Source organism: Carcharodon carcharias, chromosome 13, assembly GCF_017639515.1.
Source record: "Carcharodon carcharias isolate sCarCar2 chromosome 13, sCarCar2.pri, whole genome shotgun sequence".
NCBI classification, from domain to species: domain Eukaryota; kingdom Metazoa; phylum Chordata; class Chondrichthyes; order Lamniformes; family Lamnidae; genus Carcharodon; species Carcharodon carcharias.
The window spans coordinates 15,065,075-15,079,594 of NC_054479.1; positions in this window are offsets into that span (position 1 = coordinate 15,065,075).

The following is a 14,520-nucleotide window of genomic DNA, read 5'->3' on the forward strand; positions in this document are numbered from 1 at the left end:
CTGAAATATTGATAGTGAAGGAACAGCTGTCGAGTGTGTACTTGTGAGACTAGGAGATCAGTCAGCTCCTCATCCCTGCTACAAAAGGTAAATAACAAAATATTAAAAAACATCTGGAACATTTTAGTTAACCTTGATGCCTTCCAGTTTCCCCACCCCTCCCCTGAAGGAAAGGGATTTGCTTGACCAGGAATGGCCAGCAGTTACCCCTGTCGATTCACTACCTGGCCTGAGCCCGACCTCACCACCTATTCCCAAGTCTGGACTTTCCGGTAGGGATCATTTTCCTGTGACCAGATGTGGGATCCCCTGCCAATCTTCCTCTCCCTTTTAAACCGTTGCCCCTCTGGGCAAGAACAGCTACCCAGCACACAGTGGGTATGCTTAATCCAATAACCCAGGATTTTCCTCATATAAATGCCTGGTGATGCGGGAAATATGAAATGCAAATAGAGGCTGCTGGAAACGTTCAGCCAATCAGGCAGCATCTGTGGAGAGAGCAACAGAGTTAATGGACAGTATTTTTGGTGTGAGTATGAAGGTGGGTGGGTACAAAAATTCACACCACTGACCAGTGCGCCGGTTTGTCAGCATTGTCCCACCCCCCACCCCAGGCCATTTTCCCAGATGTGGGATTAGCAGCCAAAGGGCTGCCTTCCTGCAAGTGGTATGTAGCCAATTAAGGACACCAACTAGCCTATTAACACCTATCATCAGAGACTCACTGGACTTTTCCAGTCTCCCTCTGGGAGCCCCAAGATGTCAAGGACTAGGGCAGCTGCCTGGGGCCAGCCTCCCAGTAGCAGATCAAGGGGCTCCATGCCCCGGGCAGGCTTTGAGGCCTTCCTCACCTGCCTGGCCATTACCCCTCCTCCACAGTGGTGGCCCGGTCACTGAGGCCATTCTTTTCAATTAAAAGTTTTAAAATGTACAGAGAGGATGCCTCAAAATGGAGGCCCTCTCTCTCTCTCTCTCTCATACCTGCAACTGCAGCTTCTTCCTGATAATTCAATCCCAAGCCAGATGGTAAATTCAAATCCTTGTCTTGATAGTTCCCTTATTTACAGAATGCAACATTACATATTTTTGCCTCACATCTACAAAGTCACTCAGTATCCCGGCCATCCCTTTTTATACTCTTTCGATTAGACAAACATGAAACAGACTAATTAACCAATTACCAAGTTAAATGAAAGTGGTAGCCTCTTAAAGGGGCACTGCAACAAAAGATAAAATCTTAAAGGAAACTTCTCAAATTAAAATAAAATGTCATTCTGGGAGCTAATGATGCACCCCAACGCCTGCAGTGCCCTCCCCAGTGCCCACCCATCGTGGAAGGCCTCAGGCATGCCAGTGGACACCAGGGACATCCAGCTGTGAACATAGCCACAGGAGTCCCCCTTTATACTCTTTTAAAGAATAAATTAATGGGAGTGACAGTCCCTTAAAAGGGGCACTGTAACAAAAATAAATCTTACAAAAGGAAACTTATCTAATTAAAATAAAATATCATTCCCAGGGCTGATGATGCAATCCATCCTTCACCGTGCCCACCAGCCATGGACAGCTTCAAGCATACCAGTGGACACCACGTGCTCCCTCTCCAGGGACACCAGGCCACGAACGTAGCCAAGGAAGTCCCCATTTATACTCTTTTGGGATCAAATTTAAAACAAATGCATAAATTAACAAATTAACATATCAAAATTAAAGTAATAGACTTTTAAAAGGGCACTGTAACAGAAACCAACTCCAAAGGCAACTTACCTAACTAAATCAAAGTGTCATTTGCGAGGATGATGATGCACACCAGCCCCTGCGGTGTCCACTGATCATGGAAAGCCTCTTGTGTACCAGTAGACACAGCATGCTCCTTCTCCAGGACACCACGGCCTGATCATAGTCGCGGAAGTCCCCCTTTATATGTGCTCAAGTTACTTAATCAATACCTTCCACCTGTTTATCCGTAATCTTGACAATACAATTAACATAATATGAACACGTCCATCCTGTAAGGCCTCCTATTGGCCCTCCAAAGTTGAGAGCTTCCCGCAGTCCTTAACTGATGGCCTGTCCACCCACCAGCCGCTAATTGGCCAACTCGGGGATAATCATTGCCAGGTGACTCTTTCCCACACAATGCAATGTTGTGACCTCATTCGACCTCGATGACGGGGTCCTGACACAAAAGGCAAAATCCTGCTCAATGTTTCAGGTCAGTGAACCTAGTTTATATGGCTCAGTGTCAAAGTAAGCAGTGCTCACACCAACTGAGGCATCGGAGGGTGTCCCTCCCACACCCACCCTATGAGAATTGAAACCATCCAGGTCCAACTGTTGAATTAAATAGTTTTGTGTTAATTAGGTCCTTTCACACATGAAAGCTGAAGGAAGGTCACCTCCAAATAGAATTATCTCAGCTTTACTTTTACTGGTGGTGATCAAGGCAAGGGCAAAGATTAGGAATGAATGCCAGCTCAGTCAATCCGTCACAGACATGAGGCAATGATGGTGTCTCAAAGGTACATGGAACATCAAGTGTTTAAGAATGTAGTTGAAAGAGGACCAGGCTTTATTTAGCCCTTGGGCCTGTCTAACTGCATAATGGCTAAAAATCCTCTCCCTTCACATTTGCTTCACTCTTTTAATAAGAGACCGTTTAATCCTATAAGCTCCAAGGACTCCCAGGAGCTAAATTAGCAGAAAGGACAATTTTAACTCTTTCCACTCCAGGCTGTAAGCACATTCTTGTTTGATTATTTTAAAAGCGAATCCTATTCTGGTTGTTTTTTTTGGAATGTACCACAGTGATACCACCATTAAGAGAAACCGTGGCTGGGATTTTACCTGCCCGCTGGTGTTGGGCAAGTTCAGCGGCGTAAGCGGACAGTATAGCGAGAAGGCTAAAAATCGGTTAAGCAACGCCGTGAAACCAGTTTGCAATCATCTGCTCCCCCCGCCAATGGGGGGGCCACATTCCCCACTATCAGACGTCTGGAACCTCATTGTGATATCAGCATATCATTACAAGGCCAGCCCGCCAGACTCATCCCTTCCCAGGATCATCCACCCACATCGGTGGGAAAACACGCTGTTTCACAGCAGTATATATAAGGCGTGTACTTGGTGAACTGCAAGGTTTGTTTGCCTACCTTGCTTCAGGCAGCAGTCGCAGTCATCAGCACCAGGCTTCACAGATAGCACCACATCACTTTTAGGGGAGCTCACGGGTGGGTCTCCACCTACCAGACCAGCCATATGTGGGTGGCTTTTCAATGGCTGCGGGGCAAGGTCTTGCTTGTGGAAAGGGGGGAAGTGGCCTGAGGCAAGGGAAGAGGCTGCAGGACGAGGGCTGTACTGGGGAAGGAGGGTATCCCAGGGTACCCAGGGCTGAGGAGGCAGTCTCCAGAGGAGATGAGGCCAGTTGGAGATGTGAGGGTGTGTGTGTGAGAATGGGTGGTGATGTCCCTTGAGCTGGCAGTGAGTGAGATGCCAGTGAATGTGCGATGGGCTTGAGTGTGAGTTTAGAGTGACGAGCTGGTTGCCTTACCCTGGCTGCCCAGGTGAGATCATTCATCCTCTATCTGCATTGGATCCTCTTCTGTGCAACATTGGCATTGACCACGCTGTCATCGCCGACCAAGCCGGAGTGGTAATGTAGCTGCCCCTCCTGCGGCTGGAGTAGGGGACATCACAGCAGGCCTCCGTGGCATCCAAAAAGCGCTTGAGGGCTGCAGTCTTCTTGCCTTTCGGGGTCATGTCTTCTATGCTGCAGTCCTGGGCTGGAAGCACTGAGGGTGGCTATACTTTAACTGTGGTGCCCGGCGTGATGAAGCGGCAAGGTGACAGCGAGGCAGGCGAATTGGAGCCCGCCCACCATGGAAACGGTGTGCATCCCAGCGGGTTTGGGATGATAGGGTGTGAAAAGCCGCCATTGTGGCCGGCGGGTAACCCCACCCACTTCCGCACTTAGTGTAAATCTGGGGCAATTCTGCCCGGTGATATCTCCATGATACAATCGCACACTTGGGGCAAAATGTTTAGCTCAGTGAATGGGCACGCTCCCAACCCGCTCCAGTGTAAAATGACACACGTTGACTGTCGGGCAAGCGTCCTAACGTCAATGCGCAGTCACGCGATCTTTTGTTCGGCAGGCGTGGGCCAGAGCCTTACGGTTGGCGGGCGGGCGAAAAGGCCAAGTGGCCTTTGCACTTTGTGGGACGAGGTTTCCTAAAGCAAATAAAAATAAAATTTAAATTTAAAAATGTAATTAATAACATGCCCCTGCTCATGTGACAGAGAATCCAGATGCTGTAAATGACAGAATCACACATGAGGGGACGTGTTTCATTACATTTTTATTTCTTTATTCACTTTTTAAAAACTCTTCATCTCCCCGAGGCAGCCCTGTGCCTCAGGGAGGTTATCAAGCGTGCACTCGCACGCGTGCGTATAGCTCACACCCACCCTGCTCGCACTCCTCCCCCCGCGCCCCCCCCCCACCCCCCCGTCCGCACAGGCAGCGCTGAGCACTGACACTTGCATTTCACGCCTTAATTAACCCACCAGCGTGAAATCACCTTCCGGCCTCGATCGAGGGCGATGGTCGGCTTCCTAACCACCTTCCAAACCCTCTGAGCCCGCCTGACAAGGGCAAAATTCTGCCCTTAGTTTACGCTGTCACACTGTGCACTGGGGCCAAACAAACAATCCTGTCAATGTTTCAAGCAAACAGAGTGAGTTACATTTCCCACTGAGTAGCTGAATCACACAGACCCAAAAGATTCCGAAATCAGTCGAATTTCTGCTAGACCAGCATATGAAACAATATGGAGCCATGGCAGGTGGGTTGAGTTAAGATGCAGATCCCATCATCATCTCACAGAATATGGGGACAGGCTCAAGGGGCTGAATGGCCTCTTCTTGTTTCTATGTTCGATCCCCAGTCTGTACTAAGTCACTTTCCTTAAATTTAGGCTACCAATAAGAGATTGCAATTTGGCTTCAGTATCCTGTGCTTAAAGGGAAAGGTAAATCAGGGTTGCCCCTCCTGATTGCTATCCAATGACCCCCCTTGTTCATATGTGTGGATGTCGGGGGACAACAGGATCAGACTCAGGTGCAATGCAGTTGAATCAGTTGAATAACTTGCCAGCACTGAGGCTCATGCATGAGGAATCATTAAATGGATGAGGGTGCCAAAGGCTAGCACCCACAGAACCATGTCCTGGAAGAGTCAATGCGGAAGGTTCCAGGCTGAGTCGGGCGATCCAGCGCACCATCGCAGTTCCAGAGGGAGAGAGGTGTTTATTCATTCATGGGATGTGAGCAGCAGTCGTGAAGCCAGCAATTGCTGCCCATCCCTATACAACTGAGTGGCTCGCTATGCCATTTCAGAGGACAATTAAGAATCAACTGCATTGCAGTGGGTGTGAATGCCAGATGAGGATGGCAGATTTCCTTCCTTAAAGGATATTAATGAACCAGATGAGTTTTTTCAACAATCTAGTTTCATGCTCACCATTACTGTTTTTATCCTTTTTATTCCAGATTTATTTAATTAACTGAATTTGAATTCCCCAGCTGGAGGGGTGGGATTTTAGTTCATGTCTTCAGAACATGTCTCTGGAATACTGGTGTAATAATATAACCACTACGCCACCTTACCCTCACAAACAAAGGCCAGACATCAGGGAGAACTCCCTGGCTCTCCTTTGAAAGTGTCATGGGATCTTTTACATCCGCCTGAGAGCTGAACTTGGTTTAAAATCTCATCCAAAAGACGACACAACCAACAATGTAGCACTGTTGTGGAATATCAGCCAAGATGTTGTGCTCAAGTCTCTGGAATGGGACTTCAACCCACAATCTCCTGACTCAGAGGTGAGAGTGCTACCCTGTTGTATATTTTATAGTTCAGGTCACTGCAGAGATAACACACCAGCTTATATGTGTGCAGGAACTTTATTCACAATGCTTTAAAATGTCTGCTCCACCCTTCAGCTCTAGTTTCCAGCTCTTTCTACAGTTTGTTTACTTTTCCCTGAATCCACACCCAGGCTTAACCAATCAAGCACAGTGAGCATAGATCAGTTACCAGTCCCACATAATCAAACCCAGAACAATTGAACACTATCAACTGAGTCACAGCTAGTATTAGTGTGTCAGGAATCAGAGTCCGGCCCCATTGTGCTGGTCAGTATTCACTGCCTCACACATGGACAATAACACAGGGGCAAATTGCCCATAAAGGTACATCGGTGACTTTAGGGAAAAAAAGGGAAAACAACTGGAAAATTAATAAACAGCCAATAAACACCGACACACAAAAAACATACCAGTCTGCTGCTTCAGAACATTTATTCACCAAATTAGAAATTTGTCCCCAAAATAAATACAACATTGACAAGAATTACGACAGAAATACAGATTACAATCCAAAGAGTAGCATCATTTTGACAATACTGCGGGACAAATAATTTCTTTTAAAAAAATCCTATTCTACAAAAATATAAATAGAAGATTGCCAGCACTTATAATTTAAGGAGGTACAGAAGCAAGGAGATAATTAGAAAGGATTCACCCGTTTTGGGGAGAGTTAAGGTATCAGAAGGTTTGGGAGTTAGGAAAAATTCCGTTCTAAAATTCAACTCAGATAGAATTAGGTACTCAGGATCTTTATGATAGTCTGGTCAGGCTCATAAGAAATGCTTTGGAAGTTAGATGGGCATGTTACAGAATATCTTGCTGGACTTTTTGCCTTCACCGGTCCAAACTTCTTGTTCTCTCTCCAGTCTGAGATCCTGAGTAGCTTTTTATCTTATGTTCCACTTTGCCCCCATTTTTCTCTTTGTCTATGTAACCTTTAATTCCTATCTAGTTTATTATTTTTTTCAATTTAGCCCCCCCCTTCCCCCTGACGATTTGCACTATACTCTGCTTGCCCCATTATCTATACCATGCCTCACCTCTAGTCCCTTGCCACCCCCACAACCACTTGCCCCACTCAGCACCTCCTCTTGTAATTTTAAATTTCCCTACAGTTTGGGGCAGCCTATACAAAAGTAAGGTGGCTCTGCGTCTCAGCTCAGCCTGGCATTTGAAACATGTATCTTCAGGCACTCTCAGAAGCCTGAAGCTCGGGGTGTTTTAGTTTAATGGGAGAAATCGCTGCTCTGTGCCTGGTTGAGTTTGAGTTATGGCCAGTTTTAAGTCGCTAAGACCAAGCTGGATCCTACAATTGACAGATGGTTTGCCAGGCTGTTAGAATATGAGAAAGCGTTTATTTCCCTCCCCACTCTAGACAGTTTACACACTCACGGTTAATCTTTACACTTATAAGCTGCTTACAACTTATAGGCTGGAATTTAATGACCCAACCCTCCTGCCTTCCTCCAGGGGCAGAATGGCAGGTGGAGGGGGGGGGGGGGGGGGGTGGGGGGAGTGGGGGGGCATAAAATTGGATGCCAGGGTATTGGCACCATGCCTGCTATCTAGCCACTCTCACCCAACCATGCTGCGATTTTACCAGCAGCAGGGGCAGGGGTTGGTGTCGGGTGGTCTGCTTGCCCTTGGGCCAATTGAGGCACTTCAGTGGCCAAGTAATAGACCCTGAAGGGCCTCATCCAACCACTGCCAGGTGAAACCTGGCGTGTTGGTGGCCAGACAAGGGAGGGGGGGCTGGTGGCCTCCTTTTCAGGTCCCTTGTGTCTATCACAGGGACAGCCCAAGGTAAATCTCCCCAGCTCCTGGGTTTTCCCACCTCCCCCCTCCCACCCCACCCCACACCACAACCTGACAATCTCAGCCCACCCCAACCCCCTGACTGGGGCCTGCCAGCCTGGGACCCCAGACTCAGCTCACAATCTCGCTGAACCCTTTCCCTGGGGACTGTTGCAGTTCTAGCACGAGCCACTGCTGGAACAGGAGCGGACTGTCATCAGGTGAAATGAAGGAGCTCTTGATTCAACCATTCACAAAAAGGAAACAATTAAAGAGAATCCAGGTTTATATTGATCAGCCTAGGAGAGGGGTTGGTGGGGGGGTGGGGGGTTGGCTAAAGGCCACAGTCCTCACAAGCACCAAGGTTTAGAAGACTAGAGACAATTCAAAATGGAATGTGTGGATTATACCAAGGTACAGTTCATGTGGAAGGGAAGCTGCAGGAGATGATCTGCTGTTTTGAGGCACTGGGTAACAATAGTTTTGAGTAGTAATTGTAAGAAGAAACAATAAGAAGGCTTGCTTCAACAGGGGAGAGGTGAGGAGCATACTGGAGAGAAATGGGTTAGCCAGTTGATCCTAGGGCAAGAACCATGGAAACTTACAGCATAGAAGGAAACCATTTGACCCACATTTTATATGAGCATCCCCCTCAGTGCCAGGAAGCTAGCATGTGGTCACTTCAATGCTCAGTGCAGGCTGTGGAAAGTAACAGTGTCAACGTAGTGAGCTGAGCTCTCTTATTCATTCTCAAGAGGTGGGCCAGCACTAACTGCCCATCTCTAATCACCCTCGAGAAGGTAGCTGCGAGCCATCTTCTAGAATAAAACTGAGTGACTTGCTAAACCATTTTGAAGGCAGTAGTTGAGAGTCAACAACATTGCTCTGGGTCTGGGGTCACACATTGGCCAGACTGAGTGCGGACGTCAAATTTCCTCCCTACAGGACATGAGTAACCCCAGATGGGTTTTCACAACAATTCACTATTCCTAGTCCAGAGGTATATGTGATTAAATTTAAATTCCCCAGCTGATATGGTGAGATTTGAACTCATAAGAACAGATTAGCAGCCCAGGCTTCTAGGTTACCAGTCCAGTAACCTAACCACTATACTACCATCCCAAAATTTTAGTGGAATGGTTTATGAATAAAGAAATGAAAAAACAAATACTATTGCCATACTATTTACATTATAAAACATCAACAACTCAATGGTCCAATGGAGTTAAACCAAAATCTTGTCAGAACTCAGCAAACTTTTACATACAACTATTCACTAAAGTGGGCACTTCAACTCAGGCATTCGTATAATAATCAGCAACTAAATTCCCTTTTCCAAGCATAAGGGCAAATTTGAACTTTGTACTGAACTGAGTCAATCTGATGGCAAACTGACAGGCTGTTTTACCTCTACTGACTTTTTAAAAAAAATTTCCATATAAGTCATCCAATTGGATCAGGAAGAGGCTTTTCGATTTTCAGTTAGAGGGTGAAGGTGGTGAAGAAAATAGCTAGCTGGAGCGCGAGGGTGGAGTAAATCGAGGCAGGTGCTGGAGGTGTGAAAGCTCTAGGGACACCTTCAGCCAAAGTAGTCAACTCTAACACAAGAACTTTTGGTTCACTTGCAAGAAAAACCAAGACGCCTGACACTTATTCAGCAATTTGTGATCCCAGTCAGTCAGACACAAGGGTTGCAGATTGGAGAGGGACTCAACTTCAGACTGGATTTTGTGCTCCCATAGAGCCAGAAGCAGAGGAAGGAGGGCAGTATTACAAGCCCTGCAGGCCTGTATGCTGGTTCCCTGGTTCTTTCCCTGTTTCCCGGCCATTTATCCTGAAGCCACGTTGGTGAGTGATTGCGAGGGAGGACTATTTTCCTGTAAGTGGCGGGTAGACCATTAAAATTAAAGGCCACTTAAGGCCTGTTGAAGGGGAGCAACTGGGATTTTCCAGTCAGTCTCCAGGTCCCCAGAGACAGCGGGGGCCACTTTAGCTGCCTGGATGTGGCCCCCCCACCCCCCGACCAATGGCTGACCAGCATTGGGGAGGGGATGGGAGCAGCGATCCAGGGGCAGGCCTTGAGGCCCTCCATGCCTGCCTGGGTGCAGCAGCAACCACAGGCCACCCCGTAGAGGGGTCTTCCCCCACCACTGCCCCATCGCACCCCACCACTGCCACATCACACCCCACAGCGATAGCTTGCTGCAAAGACCTTTATTTATTTTAAGTTTTAAAAAGTTGGAGAGAGGGTGCCTCCATTTTGAAGTGCTATTTCGCTCACTTATGTACCATGGTATTCTAATGCTGCTTTCAAGCTGGAGGGCACCTGATTGGCCTTCCAGCATTGAGAGCCTTCCTGCTGCCCCTAATTGGACAGTAAGTCCACCCTTTGGCCACTGATTGGCTGCTCCAAAGAGTGACTGTTCCCCACACAACGTCGGCTTCTGATCCACATTGTGCCTTACAGTGGGATTCAGAAGCCCACAGGGAAAATCCAGCCCTTCCCATCCCTGTGATTAAGTTATCCATTTATGCATCATCCATGGAGCATGAAAGTTGGGAGTGGGGTGGGCAATTAAATTATAAACTGGAGGAAGAATTCCAACTGTTTTGACGACAGTTTGAGTTGGAGTTTCCCGACTTAAGATTGAGCAGGGTTTTACTAGAATGAAGTCTTGCCTATTTTGCCCTTATTCTGTCTGCAAACAGAGGGAATCTAGCAGCAATGAGTTAATATTAGGTGCTGTCTAGAATTGGGATCCTGTGCCAAAAAAATAAAGAAGGGAAGATCTTCCATTTATGTGGTGCCTTGTCACAATGCCCCAAAAGTGCCCACAACCAGTGAATTATATTTGAAGTGTAGTCACTGTTGGTATGGAGGCAAACACCTCAGATGGATAGCAAATACCAACAGTAATATGTACAGCCAACAAAGGGTGGTAGTCGAGGGAGGATTGTCTGCCAGCACAGTGAGACCGGAAATTTCTGCAAGGGTTCTTCTCATTTTCTGCCCTAACTTCGGTTAAGTCAGTGGAAATGCTGAGGAGAAAAGGTTTATCCAACTAAAAACAATGGTTTCATTTTCAACTTAGCCACCGGGGCAGCAACCTAGTGGAATGTTCACACACACCATGCAGAATCCGCCCGGCTTTTATCCCACCTTGAGCAACGGAATGAAAGCCGGACACATTCCACAAAGGGTGCATGGTCCTCTTGACCTCCAGGCAACCAACTTGAAAATGATCCACCCCCTCCCCTTCCCACCATTTCTGCAGGGCTTTTGGTGCAGAAATCCAAACACTTCCTCCAATCAACACCAACACCCCCCACCCCCCACCCCCACCAGCTCTTTATATTCAGATGAATAGATGGTTGAGGCATTGGTTTAACATCTCATCAAAAATGCAGTAACTCCAACATTGTGACACTGACTGTACAAACAAGCCTATGGATATGAACATACGAGCTCAGAGCAGGAGTAGGCCACTCGGCCCTTCAAGCCTGCTCCACCATTCAATAAAATCATGCCTGATCTGATTGTAAACTCCCGCCTACCACCACCACCCCCCCGATAACTTTTCACCCTCTTGTTAATCAAGAATCTATCTAGCTCTGCCTTAAAAATATTCAAAGATGCTGCTTCCACTGCCTTGTGAGGAAGAGAGTTCCAAAGACTCATGATCCTCTGAGAGAAAAATTTCTCTTCATCACCGTCTTAAATGAGTGACCCCTTATTTTTAATCCGTGATCCCTAGTTCTAGATTCTCCCACAAGAGAAAACGTCCTCTCCATATCCACTCTGTCAAGGATCGTAAAGGTTTCAATCAAGTCATCTCTTATTCTTCTAAACTCCAACAGATACAAGCCCAACCTGTCCAACCTTTCCTCATAAGACAACCTGCCCATTCCTGGTGTTAGTCTGGTAAACCTTCTCTGAAATGCTTCCAATGGATTTACATCTTTCCTGAAATAAGGAGACGAATGCTATACAGATGTGACCTCACTAAATGCCCTGTATAACTGAAGCTTAACCTCCTGACTTTTGTAATCAATTGCCCTCACAATAAATGATAACATTCTACTAGCTTTCCTAATTACCTGCTGTACTTGCATACTAGCTTTTTGTGATTCATGCACTAGGACACCCAGATCCCTCTGAATCTTAAGAGCTCTGCAATCTCTCACCATCTAGATAATATGCTTCTTTTTTATTCTTCCTGCCAAGATAGACAATTTCAGATTTTCCCATATTATACTTCATTTGCCAGGTCTTCCTCCACTCACCTAACCTATCTATGTCACTTTGTAGCCTCCTTATGTCCTCCTCGCTTCTTACTTTCCTACCTATCTTTGTGTCGTCAGCAACTTTAGCAACCATTCCTTCGGTCCCTTCATCTAAGTCATTTATATGAACTGTAAAAAATTGAGGCCCCAGCACGGATCCTTGTGGCACATCACTTGTCACATTCCGCCAACCAGAAAAAGACCCATTTATGGCTACCTCTGTTTCCTGTTAGCCAGCCAATTTTCTATCCATACCAATATATTACTCCCTACACCATGAGCTTTTATTTTCTGCAATAGCCTTTGATGTAGACCTCAAAAAACTTACCATCCTGACTCGGAGGCGCAGTCCTATTAGCTGAGTTGGCCAATTCAGAAGTACATCCGAAATGCCTCGTGTGACTTCATCCTGATCTCTTCGAGGGGCAACAGCAAAACTCCTCTGGTTTTGCCTCTTAAAGCACATAGGTTTAGTTGGCACAACAGGCGAGCAGATGACGGTGCACCCCCTTGGTCAAGGATTGGCACAGAATGTATGGAACCTTTGCAAAGGAACGAGCCAAGTGTTCAGAGCGAAAAATGTGTTTTTTTGAAGAACGGTTTGCACAGCTTGAAGGAAATTTGAGTGAAGCAGTATTTTTGACTAATGTGTTCGGGAGACATGGATAGTAAGGAGTTAATGTGAGGCAGCTCAGTGTGGAGCATATCCACTTCTGGGTGTGAAGGGCAATTTAAAGGAGCACTCAAGCCTGTCACGAGATGTAGCTCATTCCTCAGGCATTGCTATAATCTGCTCATTTAAAAGAGGGTTAGTTGCACTGAATTGCATGTAGGGCTGTATCTATCCATCTGTTACGCTAAATATGTTAGATAGCTAAAGGTTTCAGAGTGCATGCTAGGTTAAATCTGACTCACAAACTGTACTGAGCGACTCCTGATCTTGCCGGCAGCCAGCTAGATAAAGAGTGCAGCTGATGTGAAATGTGATGTGCATTTCGGATGTACTTCTGAGTTGGCCACTCAGCTAATAGGACTCTTCCTCCAAATCAGGATGGTATGTGTTTTGAGTTCTACATCAAAGGCTATTGCAGAAAATAAAGCAGCATGTGAGGGCAGAGAAAGTTAGCGATGGAAATTGATTTAGTTGTTTTCCATGTCTGACAGATGTGGCAGTGGTGGCTATCGGGTAGATGTTTCCACACCAGTGTGGAAATCACAAGACCAGCTGAGAGTGAATAAAGCATTCTCTATTTTGCTTATATGCAGGCCTTGCACTGCATTGTGAGCTTTGCTAACGAACATATTACTGGCATACGTTAGGCCCGGCATAAGTCACAGGTTTGCTCTGGATTGGGGTGGGATTTTCAGCATATAACTATAAAGCTGCTGCTGTTTAAAGGGGAGTCTTTTAAAGGCTTGTCCTTTGGGAGCAGAGATCACTTCAATCTCCAAATTGTGAAAGGCAGCAGCAAATGAAAAGATTAATTAATTGTAAGGACTGTCCATAGCCAGAGTTCAGAGGTTTCAGATAATTGGTCAAAAAACAGCCAGGGAGGTGGAGAGAAGATGAGAAAACATTTATTTATGCAGTGAGACGTTGTGATCTAGAATACACTGCCTGAAAGAATGGTGGAAACAGATCAAATAGTAACTTTCAAAAGAGGATTGGATAAATACTTGAAAAGGGAAAAAAAATCTAAAGGCGACAGGGATAGGACAGGAGAATGGGGCTGATTGAATAGCTCTTTCAAAGAGCTGGCATAGGCACAATGGGCCCAATGGCCTCCTTCTGTGCTGTATCATTCTATGTAATAAAACAGCACAGTCAAGAAGAGTTACCCTCATGCAAAGCTGGACCAGGTGTACCAAAGAAAGGTTGTCCTCTTTTGGGGCTGAAAGGTTTATATACAAATGAAACTTAAGGGAATTTCCTTGTCTCCCTCAGCACAGAAATCTTATTAATTAATCACATTTCCACTGAGCTGCTCATTCAGATCTAAAGGAAAGTGGGGTGAAGTCTAACCCATTTCCCTGATCCCCTGGCCCAATCCCTCCCCAAGCCCCCCTTTCTGTAAACAAAATATTTAGCACAGTTCAGGGGCTGGAACAAGTTACTGGGAAGGATGGTCTGAGGCTAGGACTTTAGGCTCATTAAACAAACTAAACATTGTAATGAAAAGATGCTAGATTTAGACGGTAGATTTTGCACTCGCCAACTAGTTGCAGATTATGTAAGCATACAAAATGAATGAAAAAATCAGCTGATCCATCAGCCACCCATCTTATTGATATCAATGGCATGCATTTCCTTTTATACTGGGCAGCCGATCTACGGTGCCAGTTTTATGCCAAGAAGGCAGATTGACATTCTATCACTTTACATTCTTGAAGGATCAGTTCAAAACAGCCTTTGTTACCTGACTTGAAGTTGACTCTTTTTTAGTTACCATTTTTTAGTTACAATGAAGGAACAGCGATATAGTTCCTTGCCTCACACCATCCTGACGTTGAAAT